Source organism: Bidens hawaiensis, unplaced genomic scaffold, assembly GCF_021521415.1.
Source record: "Bidens hawaiensis isolate Kalapana, Puna unplaced genomic scaffold, B.hawaiensis_p1.1 tig00011225_1, whole genome shotgun sequence".
In the NCBI taxonomy this organism is placed as follows: Eukaryota; Viridiplantae; Streptophyta; class Magnoliopsida; order Asterales; family Asteraceae; genus Bidens; species Bidens hawaiensis.
In genome coordinates this window covers 746,989-753,310 of record NW_027491871.1, presented here as the reverse complement: position 1 = coordinate 753,310, position 6,322 = coordinate 746,989, and the positions used below count along the sequence as shown (strand labels likewise).

The 6,322-nt window shown below is 35.2% G+C and overlaps 1 pseudogene; it reads right to left on the bottom strand.

Moving 5' to 3' along the window:
- Window positions 1–3,200: 3,200 nt before the first annotated feature.
- LOC143537513 (homogentisate phytyltransferase 1, chloroplastic-like) lies at window positions 3,201–6,073 on the bottom strand (annotated as a pseudogene).
- Window positions 6,074–6,322: the final 249 nt, after the last annotated feature.

Below are 6,322 nucleotides of genomic sequence, written 5' to 3'. Positions count from 1 at the left end.
AGACGAATGCCAATCGTTACACATGCTGTAACGAATAGCCTTCATTCGTCTTCATTACAATGGATAACATAATGATATAGAGAATGAATTATTCACAATACCCCATTCGTCAACATTCCATGACGAATGGGAACGTATCAATAACGATTAAGGTCTATTCGTTTAACATCCTTAACGAATGGACACGTTTAACAACTTAACACTCATTCATTAAACAAGCTTAACGAATGAGTATATATAGATAAACGAATGGGCTTGTAGTTACCAAAATACCCTTACATTATAATAATACTTAATACAAAACGATTACAAAGACTCGAGACGAACAAAATCGTGCACTAACAATGATTAAACCTAGGTAAAGGTTGACTAAGGAGGAAACATAGCTGAATTTGCGAGTGGAGAACCTAGGGTCAGATTAAGTGAGAAACTATTGTTTAAGAGAATATAGTGAGTTTCTTAGACCCCTTTATTCTCGTTTTTGATTAGGTTTGGGGTCAATCACGTTGCTTGATATCAATGTATTGGAAATTGAATATAAACAACTATGTATGATGTTGTAGGTCCCAAAACGATCACGTGAATGGTTTTGGTCTTGATAATGGTTCGAGAAGAGTGCGGTAAATCAAGCAACCGTACGTAAATATAAAGATACAAGATATGAACGATTTCGTTGTCGGTTAAAGGATTGATAACGTTAATAAAGAACCGACCCACCCAAGGTGAGCTCCCCTTGGGTGGATGAATTACACCATAAACACACACACACACAGAGAAAACTAAAGTCCTATATATAGCTAAACAACATTCTAGAAGCTTTCCCATTGAAGTTAAACGAGTGTCGAAGCTCTAGTCTCCAATCCGGAATTCACGTCCGCTTTAGTTATTTCCTTGACCAAATATATTTAACGAGTTTTGCCATATTGATATTGCAAGACACAAATTTTGGCCCTATAATCACCCCTTGACTTATGATATTAATTGTTTACCCATGTCAAACATCTTCACGAATCACCCGATAAATCGAAACCGCTTTGCTTCAATTCACCGCCTCAAGGTATGACCCACCTATTTTTAACTTGAAGTTGTTTTCGCTTCTTTATCCATTATCTCGGATCTTAAGCAATATAGGTTGAGATGAGCTCGAATATCCACAAATTGTTCTCGAAATACTGTCTTAAACGATCGAATGACATAGCTTATTAATTCGTTCGAAGTTCACCTTTCGAATCCATCTTCTCGAACGTAAAAAGAATAATAAGCTTTGAACGCTCTGTCAAGAAATGGTGAAAACTCGAACAAGTTTGACTTTCTTTAGATTGGTCAACCAAGAATAATAATTATTTATTAACAAAAATATCTTGCAAACATGTGGCTTGGATTATTATTTCTTGTAGTTGATTTATATATGTGTGAGCATGCCCAATAAAAATAATCCAGCCCAAAAGAATAACAATAGCTTGAAGAAGAAGGCCCAAGCCCAAATCACTTTACCTCATATTAGGGCACAAGTAAAAGAAAATATGACACATAAGGCAGCCGCCTTCATCACTAGCCGTTACCCACATATTCGGCGCCGGGAAAACGTCCGGTGACCGCCGCCAAACATAAATTTTCCACCACTTTTACTCCTCCTCCGTTCACCACTTCCAACATACTCCATCAATTCTATCCACGGAGCTCATCTCCACTCACCACAACAGCCATCACAACCGTGATTCCGGCAACCGGAAAACGACCTCCGGTAAGGCTGCCGAAAAAACGGCTTCCGGCCAACGAAGCACCACCATTCAAATCCGCCATGCACCCTCACATACCATTCACCACTCACCACAACCACCTGTCACTGCCGCCAGCCACTATCTGCCAGAAAATCAATCCTCCAACGCCGCTGTCACCTAGATCCAACATCACCAGTCGTACATCATCTTCATCATATGTCACCCCCCCTTCGTCGGAAAACCCGAATATCTTGAGCAAAGTTAAATCATAAGATTCGACCCGTTCTGATACCAATTGTAGGTCCCTGGACGGATCAAACAACACAACAAACTAGTCTACTTGGATCAATCTCAACACTAGCTAGCGGAAATCACTAGTGAGGAATCGTGATCTTGGATCTTGCTTGGCTGATTATTTACCCAAAATGGATAAGAGAAAAGTAAGAGAAGGAGATAGTTGGTAGATGGACAAGATAGTATTTGCAAAAGTTTGTTTTTGCATGAGTATACTTCACCTTATATAGGTGGAAGTATCTCATGCATCTATTATAACTTGGGCCCAAATGGGCTTTATTTACATGACCTATGACCCAAACATACAAAGGAAACAAACCGATTAGCCAACTAATATTAACGTTTATAGTACGAGCAAATGTAAAAGACTAACATACAAAATGAGACCCTACATATGATGATATGAAAAATTCATAGGATGGTTTGGGGATTATGTTGTGTGTGCATCAAAGTTCAAGATAATTAGATAATATAAATATTTAGAAGATTATAAAGGTTATTAGATATGTGTGGATCATGAAATAAATATGATGATGAATGTTTGACATATTTAATTTCATTGACTCATCCAAAACCATAGTTATATAAACTTAGATTACAAAGGAATGAACAAAAGAAACTAGGGGTATAGTCATTTCTTGGAACCTTGATCACGAAAATTTATTTATTCGACTGTAATCAGTGGCGGATCTAGAAAATTTAGCCAATGGGTGCAAAAAAAGTACCTAGAACTCGTCAATTCAAACTAAAACAAGTCAAACAAAAATGGGTCGGGTCAAACCGAAACGGGTTGAGTAAAAAATTTACATTAAACAAACTACGTATAGAAATGCAAACAATAAATTTCATTAAAGATAAACAAAATACATATTACAACTGACATATACGTGATTTCATCTTTTGAAAACGGTCAATTATAGTTTCATTTGTAACACTTAAAAGCACTTTTTTTTTCAACACTACAAATTACACACGCATTCAAAATATCTTTAGATGGGTCACTAAATTGTTTTTGGATGGGTCACTAAATTTTTTTTATGGGTCACTTGGGTTTTTGGACCTAATATATTACAAATTTATAAAATAAACTATAGACTTGAGTTGGTGCAAATGCTCCCCTGACCAAACACTAGATCCGCCCCAGACTGCAATATGGAGTAAGCTCTTCACTGGAAAGTTGTTAGTTCACCGTACTAGCGAGATAAGGCCATATTCAGCATAGAAGAGCTGCAACAGATAAAGTTATTTCTAACTAAAGAAAAGAAAATAGGATAACTGATACAAATAATAATGAAAGAGATGGTGCAAAACTGCAAATAGAAGACATTTATATATGTTACTTTAAACAATGCATCATAATAGGTAACAGATACAGATTATGTTATGAAACTTGCCTGCCAAAGGAACATATACATAGATTGAATGGCTTCCATGTTCTTCAAATCTACTGATTTGGCACGAATCCAAAGTATTGTTCCCATCGCCAGATGACTTATAGTCTATAATCAATAATGTTATTCTTACCCAAATGCTAAATATTTTTACTATCGTAAGAAGTTGTATAACTAGTTAAAGTTCCTTTAATTATTGTATAGATTCATAGCTTACCGTTACATATTTGCTCCAAGCGATGGGTGAAGTTGCTCCCACCAAAGCAGCAGCAATATAAGCAATTTCAAGAATCCAAATGCATATCCAGTAAATCTGCAAAGATTTAGATGTTAGTGCTAGAAGCTAATAAAATCTATAAAGGTTAGTGTAAACTTCGACAACATTTAGTGCTTGATACTAACCCGTTTTTCACCCAACTTTATAGCTAGCGACTTAATTCCATGCATTCGGTCTCCCTTAATATCGGGAATGTCCTATAAAAGGAACATCACATTAGTGACAAGAAATGCCATTAATTTACTACTTAAGGTTACAACAATTGGAAGTTTGATCAGCCATCATGGCCTTTACCTTGAAGAATATTGTTGAGACTGAGAAGGCAATAAGCATTCCTACTGCAAATAATATTAGCCTTGAAAGTAAAGTAGATGCTCCAAAGACAGAATTCTATACATTTTCATGTAGTTAGTGCATATAAACAAGGTATTGGCCATAGAGAAGTAAATATCAACCCTAGATGATTTAAATAAAATTTGAACAGGAAGTGAACAATGTTATGTCAAATGGGTTCTTTTGGAAAAAAACATGATGTCAAATGGGTGAATTTTTGTTGGACTTCAAATGTGGGTTAGTGACTAACCAAACTTTAAATTCTTGGAGTTTATAAATATGATATGAGTGTCCAAACTTTTTATCCTTCTGCTGTTGATGTCGCCATGTCTAATAAAAAGACTTCTGTTCGCAAACATTTTTCGAAGTCAAGTCACCCTTTAGTTAGTTGAGAAATAGAAAGGGTTCAAGTTGTAGGTTGATTCTACGTAAAGTATTATACTTTGTTTTCAGCTACTTACCATAATAAATGTATCTAAAATATGAACCTATTATGCAAACTTTATATGCACTTAAAATTTCCCTTTTAAGCATTTTAAAAATAGTTGCATTTTAGGTGAAAATAAACACAACGTTGTCCTTTACTACATTATCTTTTCTTATAAATTTTAATTGTTTTTTTTATTTATGTTTTTGTATAGTGTAGATAATTTGTTCTTTACACCCAAGACGACATAAGCACCTATAGAAGTAGTAAAAAAACCTGCACATGCAAATAGAATCCAACGGGAACAACCAGAGCTCTAGCAACAAGCATGTAACAAGCTGCTGTGAAAGGAAACCTCTTCCATCTCAACCAGGGCAGCTGGAACGGCACACACAATTACAAACAAGAAAATCTGACTGAAGTAGTCGGGCACATATATGTTTTAGATCCATTGAATCCATAGTCTTATTAAAATCTTACCACATTGGCTGAATACGCAGTCCCAACCACAAACCACCCGACGAGACCCCAAAACAATGGGGGAGAACCAAACATCCACGCAGTCGACAAACTCTACATTCAAAACAATCTACTTTAAAACTACACTCAAACTTTATTAATATGGTACCCTCAAAGAAGTCATGAGCGGGGACAAAGGGGCCGGAGTTCGCCTGTTTTCTTATAAAGTGTAATTTTTTGTTAAGAAAATGCAAGTTGGATTTTAATAGTCCAAAATGTTATGCATTAGACAATAAATAGATGCTCTCCACAAACTTAGTAATAGAAGTTCATTAATAAACTTTTGCATACCATGATAGCTGATAACGAAGAAATGACGATAGCAGTTTTCATAGATAGTTCCCCAGCAGCTAATGGGAGAAATGGCTTGTTAACCTGAAAAATTCATTATACTGTCAATAATAGTTCTATTCTATAATTTTAACAGAATAAACATATAGACACATGCGCGCGTGTGTGCATGGAGTGTTCAAACTTAAGTTTCTTTTCTTTTCCAAACCTTGTCGAGTTCTATATCACATATTTGATTAAATCCACAACATACATTTGCATAAGCAAGGCTCCAACAAGAGCCTGAAAGTAGTAATTGGACAATATTATTGATGAAGTCACGCAATGTAACTGTTCAAAGTTAAAAGCTCAATCTTATTAATATACCTGAATCATCTTCAGGAAGAACAGTGGGGAGAAATCTGATATTTTTTGGACATTAAGAAGAGACATGGCCAGTACACTTAGACCCTACAAAATGGCATTAAACATAGTCACTAGCTAATTTATGTTAATGGAATTTTGTAAATAACCAATGATATTAATATTTCAAAACTGTTATAATTTACCGTTCCAATAGCTGCATACGGCCTTATAAATCTACACAAAACGTCCACAAAGCGGATTGCTTTTTCCATTGGATTTATTAAATCATGAGTTGCATCATACTGAGGATTGTTGGTAGATGTTGCATTCAGTTCAAACTTCATTTTCTTCATTAGTGTAGGTGTAAATCGTTCGTAGAAGGTCTTATCCATGTGATTATTATAATTTCTTCGTTAAAATGTCAAGGACATATTCACATCGATGTTGGAAATCCGAAGAAACTTTGAAGGTTGTGCTCTTGGATATGTTTATTGCATCGATTTTGAGAAAATATAATGAAAAACAATATAATACAGGGCAGAGCATATTATTGATCTAAATCTACAAAGACTAAAGTTAAACTAAAAGATTATTAAACTAAACTAAACTAAACTAAACTGATGTTTGTTTCATCAACTTGTAACTGGATCACAATGGAAGAACTAAAGAGGTCCAAGTCGATCCATTGACCCTCTTGCTTACCAGAGTTTATATCGATCCAGAA